The following is a 14,297-nucleotide window of genomic DNA, read 5'->3' as shown; positions in this document are numbered from 1 at the left end:
GAGCAATCGAGGATTTGTATGGGGTTAGAGTCATTGCTTGGAGTGACCTTAGACTACAAGGGTAGTGCTGTAAATCCACACTTTGCTGAAGAAGCACTGAAAGGCTCAATAGAGGGAGGAGCACGAGTGGTATCCCGGAGTCAGCCATTGTTGTTGTGGTCGACCCACTAGCGCATGGCAATCCGCTGCAACCTGGGTGCTAGTATTGCTTGGGGTGACCCTAAACTACAAGGGGCGGGTACATTCCAAGAGAATGTAGACTGCGTGTCATGGTACTGGAGATACTCTGGAATACTCCCCCATTGTTGTTATGGCATACCTTCCTGCGCACAGCTATGAACTGCAATGCGGGCACTAAAGAGAGCGTCAACAGCAACAGCAGCGAGGAATGGAGTAATTGTAAGGTTCGACAAGAGGTGGAAGTATTTCTTGGAGTGACCCTGAACTACAAGGGCGGCTAAATTCCAAGAGAGTGTAGACTGGGAGTCACGCCAATCGAAATACTTTGCAGTACTCTGGAGTCAGCCATTGCTATTATGGTCTAGCCCTCCGCTAATGCTGATTGACTGCAACCTTAGCACGCCAGTCTACATAAAGACAGAATTGTACCCAACCGCTAAAGGCTCATTTATCCAAACTTTACGTACGTGAATAGCTACATCCATTTCAAAGTCATCAAATATCACTGCACACATGCTCCCCGTGCGCGTTTACTTTCGCCATGGTTGACAAGCAAGACATCCACTAGAGGGCAGTACAGAATTCGTTTACAGACAATAACCATCGCGGCGTTCGGGGAAGACCTTGCGATAGTGTACAGTTCAAAGAAAGAGGTAGCGCAGCAGACGCCGTACAGCCTTGAAGTACATGTCAGTATGAGGATGGTGAATTCTTCTCCTTGGTTATACTGGCACCGTGTTGCCTTCTTTTCTGTTCCTTTCGCTGGTTCCACTTGAGCATACCGTGCAAGTGCCCCCCACGACTTCCTGTGGTACTGCTCCATTGGGCTAAACATCCGCTAGCTCCCATACAGACAAAAATGAATGCGCAGGACGGACAGACCGCTCCATCCCTTAGTGCTAATTTACTACATCCGCAGTGCTTGTTTTCCCCTTTGACATGGCAACTTCGGTATTTCTCACATCTTTCGCCCCCGAGCCCAATTACCGTATTGTAACATTTTCTGGCGCGGCAAACAGCCTTCTTGTTCAAATAAACAACCAAAGTTTTTGTGTTTTCAGATGAACCTCAGTCCACACAGGAGGCCTTCCTACCCGCCGGAAGTACAAGTCCAAAAAGTACCGAATCTGTAGATGCTCTGAGGATACTGCGTTTTACGTCATAAAGAAGCGACAAAATTGGAAAGGAGACTTCTCCGTTCAGGCCATCTCGAGCCTTCCCGGGGGCTGCGGGGCGGTGAGGACGGAACGGCTGATGTAATATTGAAGGCATCGGTCGGGGCGGAGGGGGAAGCCGCCTGGATGAGCCCCCCCATCCCTTCCCTCCCCCCTCCAGCCTGACCTCTTCTGTGAGTCAAGGCAATATCCTGTGGTTGATCTCCCCGTCTCCCTGAACCAACGCAAACCAGATGTCGGCGTTCTTTGCACCGAACGGAAAGGGGAGTCTGCTCTGAGGTCGGCCGGTCGGGCCTCGAATGCGCATGGGACCCAGTTGCGCTCCGGATCCCGGGAATTGATCGCTGATCCATTACCAAGGGCAAAGGAGTCGGACGTGTCGTTTCTCAGATGCCACAATTTTACGATCCTTTCTTTTGAATATTAGAAGTATTTGGAAGTAATTTTGAGGCTGAAATTATTGCTAACAGCTAGCAAGCTAGTTAATAGTATCTGCACTGCAGTACTAGATTTTGGTAAAACACGCAATAATAGATATCAATCAAAGTACAAATCTTACTGACAAAACAGTGGCTCTATAAAAACAATAAGAAAAAAATTGCTGATTCGCTGTCAGTGGCCTCAAGTCACATGACAAAGAGCATAGCCAATCAGGTGCAACCACTTAGTAACACCTCTAGCCGGGCAAGGTCTATTCTACATTTATTCTAAATTGTTTACAACCAACAAAACACATTTGAAATAACAATCCTAATTTGAAGACATGTCAAAAATTACAAACTTATTCTACGTTTTATCGTGATTTAAGTTCATTTCCTGTTGCTTTTCCATCAAAATAAAAGCTTCACACTGACAAAAAACAAAAAAAAACAAAACACATTTTAATTGCAGTTTAAGTAGATGGATGGATGCATATTTTGCATCACCGAAATGGGATTTCCGACTACTTCCTGTCTGTTCTTTCAAAATAAAATCTAGGGACTGCGAGCTTTTCCGCTTCGTTGACACAAATCTGAACAGAACTACATTTCCCAACATCCCCTCCCTCTGCCTTTCCGCATCCTGAACCAACAATTGTAAAAAAAAAAAAAAAAAACGTACAAAAGAAGAACCACAGCTGAATGAACACTAAACAGACCCCCTGCGTGCATGTGTGTGTGCATGCGTGTGTGTGTGTGTGTGTTGTCACATGTGTCTCCGGTGCCACATTGCGCGCAGCCGAGTCGAGCCGACTTCCTCTCCCAACATTTGGTCCGGGTCATTCACCCTAAAAGCGCTGTTCACACTCGCCCTCCGCTGCTTCAGCTGTCATTAACCACAGGAGATACTTAAGCCCAACCTGCTTTGAGTGTGTGTGTGTGTGTGTGTGTGTGTGTGTGTGTGTGTGACAGAGCAAGACAGCGAAAGATTTGACGTTATCCTCTCCCGCCTTTGCCGCAACTCCCACGTTGTAAAAACCCGCGCACCGCCAGCTGCCCCGGCTTCGTTACAAGTTGTCGGCGGATATGTGTGTGTGTGTGTGTGAGTGTGTCAAGTGTGTGTGTGTTTATGTTGGCCCGCGACGGGCCAGCGGCAGCTGTGAAGACACCAGGTGAGAGCTTGCGGCGGTAATTGTGACGAGAGGGGGGGGTTTGCCGAGTTATCCGGACTTGAAAAACACATGTTTTGGGGACCAAAACGAGAGACTGGGATTCCAACCGAACACGATGTCGCCGGGTTTTTCGTTAAGGTGGCGGCTGCTGGGAGATCAGAAAATATAAAGTAAATAGAATGAATAAAAATCAAACGGCGGTTTGATTGTTGAATTAGACAGGAAGCTAGCGAAAGAAGCTAGCGAAAGGAGCTAGCGAAGGAAGCAAGGAGGCATCGGAGGGGAGGGAAGGGAATGAAAGCAGGGTGTATTTCTAAGAGCGATTGACTCCAGAATGAGATAGGAAGCTAACTGAGGAAGCTAGCATGGAAGCTAGTGTAGGAAGAGAGGATGCTTCAAAGGGAACCAAGGAGATTCTACAATAAGAAAGGGAGCAAGGAAAGGAAGCTAGAGAAGGAAGCTAGCGAAGGAAGCAAAGAGGCAACGGGCAGCGGGGAAAGGGGACGAAAGCAGGGCCGATTTCTAAGACCGATCGATTCTTGGATGCGATAGCAGGCTAACGAAGGAAGCTAGCATGGAAGCGAGGAGGCAATAGATGGCGGGGAATGGGACGAAAGCAGGGCCGACTTCTAAGACCAATCGCTAGCAGAGGGAGCTAACATGGAAGTGCGCAGAGGAATCTAGCAAAGAAAGCGAGAAGGGAATGGATGCCGGGGGAAGGCGAACGAAAGCAGGGCAGATTTCTAAGGGCAATCGATTATTGAATGCTAGCGGAAGAAGCTAATGATGGAAGCTATCATGGAAGCGAGCAAAGGAAGCTAGTAAAGAAAGCGAGAAGGCAATGGGCGGAAGGGGGAAGGGGGCGAAAGCACGGCCGATTTCTAAGACCAATCAATTCTTGAATGAGATAGGAATGAGATAAGAAGCTAACTCAGGAAGCTAGCATGGAAACTGGTGTAGGAAGAGATAATGCTTAAAAAGGGAGCCAAGGAGATGCAACCAGGGCCTGTTTCTAAGAGCAATCGATTCTCCGAAAAGAAAGGAAGCTAATGAAGGAAACTAGCGAAGGAAGCAAGGAAGCAACATGCAGCAGGGGAAGAGGACGAAAGCAGTGCCAATTTCTTAGACCAATCCTTTCTTGAATGATAAAGGAAGTTAGCGGAGGAAGCTAACAAAGGGAGCTAGCATGGAAGCGAACGAAGGAAGCTAGCAAAGAAAACAAGGAGGCAATAGATTCCGGGGGAAAGGGACGAAAGCAGGGCCAACTTCTAAGACCAATTGATTCTAGAATGAGATAGGACGCTAGCGTAAGAAGCTAACGAAGGAAGCTAGCATGGAAGCGAGCAAAGGAAGCTACTAAAGAAAGCGAGGAGGGTATAGACGGCGGGGGAAGGGGACGAAAGCAGTGCCGACTTCGAAGACCAATTGATTCTTGGATGAGGTAGGAAGCTAATGAAGGAAGCTAACAAAGGAAGCTAGCACGGAAGCGAGCAAAGGACGCTAGAACAGAAAGCGAGAAGGGAATGTACAGCGGGGGAAGGGGACGAAAGCAGTGCCGACTTCGAAAACCAATCGATTCTTGGATGAGATAGGAAGCTACCGGAGGAAGCTAACGGTGGAAGAAGCTAACAAGGGAGGCTAGCAAAGAAAACAAGGAGGCAATGGGCGGCGGGGGAATGGGACGAAAGCAGGGCCGACTTCTAAGACCAATTGATTCTAGAATGAGATAGGACACTAGCGTCAGAAGCTAACAAAGGAAGCTAGCACAGAAGCGAGCAAAGGAAGCTAGTAAAGAAAGCAAGGAAGCAATGAACGGCGTAGGAAGGGGACGAAAGCAGGGCCGATGTCTAAGACCAATCGATTCTTGAATGAGATAGGAAACTAATGAAGGAAGCTAACAAAGGAAGCTAGCACGGAAGCGAGCAAAGGAATCTAGAACAGAAAGCCAGAAGGGAATGGACGGCGGGGGAAGGGGACGAAAGCAGGGCCGACTTCTAAGACCAATCCATTCTTGGATGAGATAGGAAGCTACCGGAGGAAGCTAACGGGGGAAGAAGCTAACAAAGGAAGCTAGCAAAAAAAGCAAGAAGCCGTCGAAAGGGAGCAAGGGGCCTGTTTCTTATCGTGATTGAGGCGGAGGTGAGCGGACAACCTCTTGTCTACCCTTTTCCCAGGATGCTTTGCGTCACCGTGGCGACCCGACAACCCTCCACGCCATCCGATTACAAAACGCCAGCGCACTTCACGTTTATCGGCAGCCGGCGGGGGGGGCGGAGATAATGGCGGTAGCCGCCGCTTTGCAGGGAAAGAGGGAAGAAGGAGGAAGGGCGGCGGCGGAGGTGGGGAGGGGGTGCGGAGCCGGTTTCGCTAAAGACAACCACATGTCTCGACTCAGAGCCCGGCCTCGTCTCCGTCTCCGGCTCGTATCCGAGGGGGAGACTGTGGCCTGGCAGCCGGTCGGCGCCGCTTGGAACGAAATCTCTCCCATCATACGGAGGCACAAGGGTGAGCCTCCGTGTGCAGCCTCCCTGCAACATCGTGGGGCGTAAATCATAACCCCGATAATGACGGCCACCGTGGAGGGACGTCAAGTCCGCGAGGTTTAGCATCGGGTTCAGATTAGCGGTGCAAAGCTAACCAGGAATTATCCGGTATCGCTCTTTTTTTTTTTTTTTCTCCGCCGACGAACGGCGATCGATTGGTGGTATTTGTTAAAATTAAAAAAAATAAAAACAGTAGACGCAGGGGTCCAGGGGGGGTTTTCCTAGCGGTCCAACTATAGAACTACAAATATGGCGGATGAGAACCGACGCCAACTTGGATAGTGTGATCGAGCCAGATGTTAGTTGTTAAGACGTTTGTGAAAATAAATCACGAACTTGATACGACGAGATTCACGAGCGTGTGTGTTCTCGTGCGTGCATGCGCGCCGGTCTGAGTGTGTGTGTGTGTGTGTGTGTGTGTGTGTGTGTGTGTGTGTTGCGGAGTCACACCGTTTTTCCTTGTTTGTCGGCTTTTAGAAGCTAAAAGCTTCGGATTCAGTCTATTGTTTGGAGAGAAAAAAAAAAAAAAACCTGACACTTCCATTGTCCGGAAGTTAATCTTGTGTTGAGATAATGAAATCAGCTTCACCCCCTTCCTCCTCCTCCTCCTCCTCCTCTTCCTCCTCCTCCACCTCTCCCACAAAACCACCTGACCTCCGGTGACCTGGGCAGGGTTTCCCCCCGGAGTGGACCTTCAAGTCGCCACCGTCATTGTTCCTTTGTGAGCCGACAGACAATGATGATGTTAGCGCCGTGGAGCTTCAGGGGCAGGGTGTGTGTGTGTGTGTGTGTGTGTGTGTGGTGGGGGTGCTGGCTTTCCGATGAATCACCGTGTGAGTTATGGAGTGCAGGGGGAGTCAGGCCAGATCTTAGCGGAGAGCCGCCGCTGACACGTCGTGCATCACCCGGGCCGTACTGTATACAAGACCCGCTCTGTTTAGCTTCCCCCTGCCTTTCTGGAGATAATGAAGACGGCACTTTAACGTTGCAACACACACACACACACTGGGGGATTCTGTTGCATTCCTGATTCAGATCATTAAATCATTAATGCTCCAACTTTTCAGGTCGCGACCCCTGAAAATAAAGGTGCCAAGGACAATATAACCCCCTCTTCTTTTCCCGCCCGCCCCCTTTACTAAACCCTGGAAGGTCGGAGGAGTGTAAAAGCCAGTGTTTAAAAAAAAAAAAAAAAAAAAAAAGGCTCCCGACTTCCTTGAAGATGTTTAGTCCGCGCCGGACGGGGGGTTATTTCGGAGGGGGGGGGTGCAGGATGCGAGCCGATTGGACGACGGGAGCGGAGAGTTGGAAAAGGAACACCGCGATCGATCGGGTTTGATCGACGAAGGCTTCCGGTTGCCGTCGAGATTCCGGCGCGCGTATTATCCGGTGTCGTCGGTGACTCGAAACGTGACGACGATGTCGGTTGCCGCGGGCAACCTACACGCACGCGCATAAGCGTGCACCCTTTTACCGATTTTATGGCCGATTTTAAGGAATTTTCCGGGGTTATTTGAAATTAATTTTCATCCCCTTTAGGAAAAAAAAAAATCTGCAAATATTTAAGTGATGTCTCAATGATTTTCAGGCAAAATGGTGGTATTAAAAACAGAAAAAAAAAAGCCAAATTCTTGCGTTTCGTGCTCAGACGGAGGAGATTTATTGCAGATATTTAAAGCCAAAATGACAGAATAATCGCTGGAATGAAAAGCGGAAAAAAAAAAAAAAAAAAAAAAAAAACGGAAAATTTTGATTTGTTTAGGTTTCTAGTTCAGGCCGAAAACGGGCCGTTAATCACATTTACGACTCTTTATTTGATGCAAAATCGCCTCTCCCCTCCCGAGATTCCCGTAAGCGGGTGTGACGGGTCGTCGCAATCGCGACAAAAAGCGCATCGGGTTTTTTTTTTTTTTTTTTCCCCCCCCTGGACGTGAAGTGGTCCAATCCAGGCTGACCCAGACGCTGGAGTGCCTCTCATTTCTCGCTCTAGTGTAAAGAGAAGGAGGTTTGGGGGGGGGCAGGAGAGGGTTAAACGCCCTTCCAACACACACTCCGCTCCTCCTCATCCTCCTCCAACGCCGGATATGATGTCGGCCTTTTCAAGGCGGCGGGCGGGACACTCCAGGGAGAAAAGACGGGTCGCCTTCGAGGAGACGGAGACAACGGGGCGTTAAAACAAGCAGGGGATTGTTGGCGTCCAGCGGAAATCCCGTGAAGGACCCTACAGCTTCAATCAGCCCTCGTCTTCCACTCCAGCGCCGTTTAAGTCCCATTAATTCATCCCCGAGCCGGATCTAATGTTGAACCACAGGCCGACGAGCGATGAGCCCGTCTGGAGGTGGTGGAATTGAACCTAGCGGTTGCCGCGGTAAAACCTCGGCAGACGGCGACGTCACAACCGAGCAGGCCGGCGGAGGATGTTGTTTTTTTAAAAAAAAACGTGCGACTCGGCTGGAAGATGCCGAAAGCGTCGCCGCGGAAACATTGAAAGTTGAGGTGAAAAACACTTACATAAAGAAAAAACCCTGAAAGTAAAGGGGTTTTTCAAGCAGCCGCTCAAGGGCCTTTCATTATAAATCCCAAGAAGGAGGGGATCGTGTGTTCCTATAAAAGGTTAACAACAAGTAAAACTACTAACGGATGTAAGCTAGTTCTATGACATCATAGCCCTGAGCTCCAAAGGAACGCTTTCGTCCAATGAGGCGCAAGCAGGAAGTGATGGTGAACCTCGGCCCCGCCGCCGACTCGTGATTCTTGCGATGTGCGTCGCCGTGGAAACAGCTCTTGTGGTTTCATATTGGAAGTGAAGAAGAAAAACACTTGAATAAAATAAAGAATAAAATAAAATAAATAAAGAAAATAGAAAAAAGAAAAAACTCTTAAAGTTAAGGGGTTTTTTTAAGGAGCCGCTCAAATGTCTTTCATTATAAATCCCGAGAAGGTGGGATCATGTGTTCATATAAACGGTTATATAAAAAGTTAACAACAAAAACTCCCCCAAAAAACTACAAACGGATGCAAGCTACTTCTATGACATCATAGCCCTGAGCTCCAAAGGAACGCTTTCGTCCAATGGGGCGCAAGCAGGAAGTGATGATGAACCTTCGCCCCCGGCCGAATTGCGATTCTTGCGATGTTCGTCGCCGTAGAAATAGCACGTGTGTTTTTATATTGAATTTAAGAAGAAAAACACTAAAATAAATTAAATAAAGAAAATAGAATAAAGAAAAAACCTTTAAAGTAAAGGGGTTTTTCAAGCAGCTGCTCAAGAGCATTTCATCATAAATCCCAAGACGGGGGGGAATCGTGTGTTCATATAAAAGGTTATCGACAAAAACTCCCCCAAAAGACTACAAACGGATGCAAGCTAGTTCTATGACATCATAGCCCTGAGCTCACTTTTCGTCCAATGGGGCGCAAGCAGGAAGTGATGGTGATCCCCCAGCCAACTTATGATTCTTGCAATGTGCAGCTACGCCATCAGGGACTATTTTCTTTCCTCCAACCGCCCGCACCAACAACACCATCCACTACTTCTGTCTTTTTCCTAGAAAGGGACGGCGCAAGAAAAAAATAGGTAATATTTTCTCCACAAATTTCTCCACAATATTTTCTCCAGGCTTCACCTCGCTTTACAATCTCGCCACGACCGACAGGCCTCTGAACGGCTTCATTCAGGCCGTCTCTAAATTTCTTTCGGGATCTCTCCCTGCAAATTTTGGGGGGTTTGTCCTACTCCGTGTGTGTGTGTGTGTGTGTGTGTGTGTGTGTGTTGGGGGGAGGTGGGGGGGGGCACACTGCCACCCCTCCCCCCCTCCTCCGAGTCACCTCACCCTCTCCTCCCGGCCCTCCTCTCCGTCCCCTGTACGCTAGACTTCATCGGTATTTGCTTTCAAAAAAAAAAAAAAAAAAAAAGGGCTGCACCCCCCCAACTCCTCCTCCTCCTCCTCCTCCTCCCCTCTCACACACACTCACACACACACAGTCACTCCTTTTCCGGTATTTACCCGTTGAAATTTTCTGCAGATTTTCCAGAAAACAGGCGACGGACGAGAAAAAAAAAAAAAAAAAAAAAAAAAAAGGAGGAGGAGGAGGAGGATCGATAAAGAGTGAAGAAGAGAAGCGACATGCGAAGCGGCGGGAGGTGGGAGGGTTGAGGGGGAGGGGGGGGGGGCGGCGGAGATGAAAGTGACATGGCCACTATGGGTGTCTGAGCGCTGCAGAGCGGAGCCCCCGAGCCCCGGCTGAATGAGTTGAATAGGCTCATCCATTCTTTGCTTCCTTTCAGCCTCGGCGGGCCCGGAGCCGCTGGAGCTCTTCATTCCTCACAATGGACAAACGCACTAAAAACTTTTTTTTTTTTTTTTTTTTTTTTTTTTTTTTTACCCCCCTTTTTTTTTCCCCTAGCCTCTCTCATGCAAATGGAGCGACGGGCCCCGCCGGGGCCCCGGAAAATGCAGGTTCTTCTTACAGCAAAAAAAAAAAAAAAAAAAAAAAAAAACGGGAAAGAATTTTATCGGAATAAAAGCGAGAAAAAAAATTCTGATAAAAATAAAAATGAGGAGGAAAAAAAAATCCAACAAAAAAAAAAAAAAAAAAAGGATTTTAAGTTAAGTTACAAAGAATCAGTAATTAAAGAATTAAATATGAATTTTTGAGGGGAGAATTTCCTATTTTTTTTTAAACAATCCAGCCACAGCTAGAAAATGATTGTTATTCTTAAAGCGAGAAAAAAAAAAAAAGAAAAAAACACGGGGAAAGAATTTTATCGTAATAAAATAATAGAATAAAGCGACAAAAAATTTCTGATAAAAATAAAAATGAGGGGGGAAAAAAATCCAACAAAAAAAGGATTTTAAATTACTTTAAAAAGAATCGGTAATTTCTTAGAAAATTAAATATGAATTTTTGAGGTGAGAATTTCCTATTTTTTTCAAACAATCCAGCCACAGTTGGAGAATGCTTGTTCTTCTTAAAGCAAGAAAAAAAAAAAAGAAAAAAACACATGGATAGAATTTTATCGTAATAAAATAATAAAATAAAGCGACAAAAAAATTTTGATAAAAATAAAAATGAGGGGGAAAAAAAATCCAACAAAAAAAAGGATTTTAAATTACTTTAAAAAGAATCAGTAATTTCTTAGAAAATTAAATATGAATTTTTGAGGTGAGAATTTCCTTTTTTTTCCCAAACAATTCAGCCACAGCTGGAAAATGCTTGTTCTTCTGAAAGCGAGAAAAAAAAAAACAGAAAAAAACACGGGGAAAGAATTTTATCCTAACAAAATAATAAAATAAAGCGACAAAAAATTTCTGATATAAACCGCTTTGAGACGGTGGGTAGTCTCTTACGGAAATCCCTCCGTTATTAAGAGAAAAGAAAAATAAAAATGAGGGGGGGAAAAATCCAACAAAAAAAAAAGGATTTTAAATTAAGTTAAAAAGAATCAGTAATTTCTTAAAGAATTAAATATGAATTTTTGAGGGGAGAATTTCCTACGTTTTTTTTTTTTTAAACAATCAAGCCACAGCAGGAAAATGCTTGTTCTTCTTAAAGCGAGAAAAAAAGAAGAAAAAAACACAATGAAAGAATTGTATTGTAATAAAATAATAAAATAAAGAGACGAAAAAATTCTGATATAAACCGCTTCGAGACGGTGGGTAGTCTCTTATGGAAATCCCTGAGTTATTAAGAGAAAGAAAAGTACAAATGTGGGGAAAAAAAAAATCCAACTTAAAAAAAAGGATTTTAAATGAAGTTAATAAGAATCAGTAATTTCTTGAAGAATTAAATAAGAATATTTGAGGGGAGAATTTCCTAATTTTTTTCTGACAATCCAGCCACAGCTCGAAAATGCATGTTCTTCTATGTGATGGAACCTTGACTTATGAATTTTAGTTGTTCCACAAGAAAAATGAATTAAAGAAAGATAACAAAACCTTGCATCTGAACTCACAGGAAAGTGTTTGATTGCCAAAAAATTTCCAATAAAAATTTCCAATAAAAATGCCTTTCAGACAGTTAGTAGTTTCTTCAGATCTCCCAGAAATTGCGTTGAAAAAAATTACAAAAAAAGTGAGAAAAAAAACTCACACCAAAAAAAGAATTTTAAATGACCTTGAAAAATGTTCAGAAATATTCTAAAACGTCAGGAAAAAAAATATGTTTTTTTTTTTGGGGGGGGGGGGGGGATTTTTCCAACATTTTTGTAAAACAATCCACCCACAGCTTGAAAATTCAGGTTTCTCTTAATGCAAAAAAGAGCATATGAACTCACGGGAAAGCTATTGATTGTAATAAAGAAACAGCCAAAATATTCGTAAAAACACCTTTAAGACAGTTTATAGACTCTTTAGGAAATTCCATAGTTATTTTGTTGAAAAAGTAAAAAAATGCCAGGAAAATAAATCCAACAAAAAATATATTTTTTAATTCCCTTAAAATTAATCAGTAATTTCTTCAAAAAAAAAAAAAAAAGGAAAAATATATTCTGAAAAAAAATTGTAATAAAAAATGTAAGAAATCCAGAAAGAAAAATATAGACAAATAAAAGTGTCTTCTTAAAGGATGGAGCATTTTAAACTCACAAAGGCGTTTTGAACCCGGCGCTCTTCAGAGAACCTCAGTCCCAATTCTGGAAAGAACCCAAAAGGTTCCCGTCAAAAAAAAAAACGTTCAGAAGAAAAGGAAGAAAAGAAAAACAGAAATTTTTCAACTTTTAACTCTGGAGAATCCCTGCGATCTGATTGGCCGAGAGCAGGAGCATGTCAATCAGGTGGATTAATCAGACGAAACAAAAAAAAAAAAATACACAGTGTGTGTGTGTGTGTAGATGTTGCTTGTGCACATGCATGTGTGTGCAGAACAACCACGGATTAAAAACAGTTTACCAAAAAAAAAAAACTTTAAGAAAAAAAGCCCTTAAAGTAAAGGGCTTTTTCAAGCAGCCGCTGGAGAGCGTTTGATTGTAAATCACAAGAGGGGAGTTTCTCTTTCTTTCTTTCTTTCTTTTTTAAACTAAAACAAACAGGGGTTGGTTGGTGGTGGTTGGGGGGGGGGGGGCAAGGTGGATGTGATGAGTCCGGGATCATGTGTGTGTGTGTGTGTGTGTGTGTGAGTGGGGGGGACAGCAAATATCAGCAGCTCTCAGGGCCTCACAAAGGCCTCAAGTGTTTGTTGACCGCCGAGGCTGCAGAGCAAACAGTAAACGCTGAATCTCTCAACAATAAGTACACGATCCCCGCACCGCCCCTCCGCCCCCACGCAACTCCCGCACCTCCTCACACTTTCACCACCCACCCCACACACATACACACACATAAACACACACTATCTCTCCTCATCTCCTCCTGCAGAAACGTGGACAGCAGTGTAAAAATAATACAAAAAATAGCGGGGCAGGTTGTTTCCTGTGGTGCGTGCGTGCGCGTGCATGCGTGGGGTGGGTTGTCACGGGTGGAGAAAACTTTTCACGCCACGCCGGATGAGGAAAGAGGGTGCGCGCACACACACACACACACACACGCAACGGATGATTCAAGTTGTGTTAAGAAAGTAAGATGGGGAGGTGGAAAGGGGGGGGGTTGGCGTGTTCGTGCGCGCTCCCGATCCCGCATCCACCTCCTCCTTCCCCCCGTGCGGATCGGGTTGCGGGGGGTGCGGGTGTAGATTTTTGGGATTCCTCTGTCAGATAAGTTCAAAGTGCAAATGAGATGTGAAGCCGCCTGCACACACACACACACACACACACACACACACGCTGACACGCGAGGAAACCAACTCGTGTGGGAAGGAGAGGACGGGGGTGGGGGGGGGTGAATGCGTGAACATTCACGTACACACACACACACACACACACACACACACACACACACACACACACACACTGTCAAGAGTGTAAAAGTTTCCTTACCTCCTCCTCTTCTTCCTCCTCTTCTCGCGTCCGATCCTCCCGCCGCTGCTTGTTGTTGTTGTTGTTGTTTCCTTCCCGTGGAAAACAAACTACTACTACTAATAGCGATAATAATAAAAATAAAAAAAAATTAAAAATAAAATAAATAAATAGAAGTTTTTTGGGTTGTTTTTTTTTTTTCCTCCGCCGCTAGAACCGAGCGGGCGCCGCGGCTGGAGGCGACTCCATGGAGGAGGAGGGAAAAGTTCGGTTGAAGAAGAGAGGAAGAAGAAGAAAAAGAAGAATAAGAGGAAGAATAAAGGGAAGAAAAAAAAGAAATTAAAAAAGACAACGAGAAAAAAAAAAAAAAAGTTTAGCAGCCGCGCCGTCCCGCCGCCGCCGCCGCCGCCGCCGCCGCCGCTGCTTTCCCTTCACGGTCCATCCTCAAAAGTCCGCCGCGGGGTTTGGGTCTTCTCGCGAGATTTCAAAAAAAAAAAAAAAAAAAAAAAAAAAAAAACAACAAAAACTTTTTTTTTTCTTTTATTTAAAAAAAAAAAGAGTCAAGACTAAATAAAATAAATATTAAAAAAAAAAAAAAAAAAATCCCCCCCCCTCCACACACAGAGTCCGGTGGTCGCGGAGACATGCGGCGGTGTTGAGATCATCCGAAGCTGCTGATCTGTTTTCAATCCCCCTTCTCTCTCTCTCTCTCTCTTTCTCTCTCTCTCTTTCTCTCTCAGTCTTTCTTTCTCTCTCTCTCTCTCTCTCCTCCTCCTCTTCCTCACCCTTCTCCTCCTCCTCCTGCTGCTCCCTGGTGAGTTGGGCCATTTGCCGCGCCAGATGGGCCGGGCTAACTCAGGGGGGAGGAAGAGAAGAGAAGAAAAGGGGGGGGGGGGGAGAAAAAAAAAGAAAGAAAA

The 14,297-nt window shown here is 45.3% G+C and overlaps 1 protein-coding gene across 1 annotated transcript in view; it reads right to left on the bottom strand.

Annotated features, from left to right (window-relative positions):
• gli2a (GLI family zinc finger 2a) overlaps nucleotides 1–13,957 on the bottom strand; it is a 97,155-nt gene extending 83,198 nt beyond the window's left edge. The window contains exon 1 of the mRNA XM_086147763.1: nucleotides 13,402–13,957. The gene's annotated coding sequence lies outside the window, so the exon portion shown is untranslated. The remainder of the gene's footprint in view (nucleotides 1–13,401) is intronic.
• Nucleotides 13,958–14,297: the final 340 nt, after the last annotated feature.

The sequence above is a fragment of the Fistularia commersonii genome, chromosome 6, assembly GCF_037954325.1.
Source record: "Fistularia commersonii isolate RoL2024-O1a breed Wild chromosome 6, RoL_Fcom_v1.0, whole genome shotgun sequence".
Taxonomy (NCBI): domain Eukaryota; kingdom Metazoa; phylum Chordata; class Actinopteri; order Syngnathiformes; family Fistulariidae; genus Fistularia; species Fistularia commersonii.
Note: the sequence above shows the minus strand (reverse complement) of the source record. Positions and strands in the feature narration are given on the sequence as shown.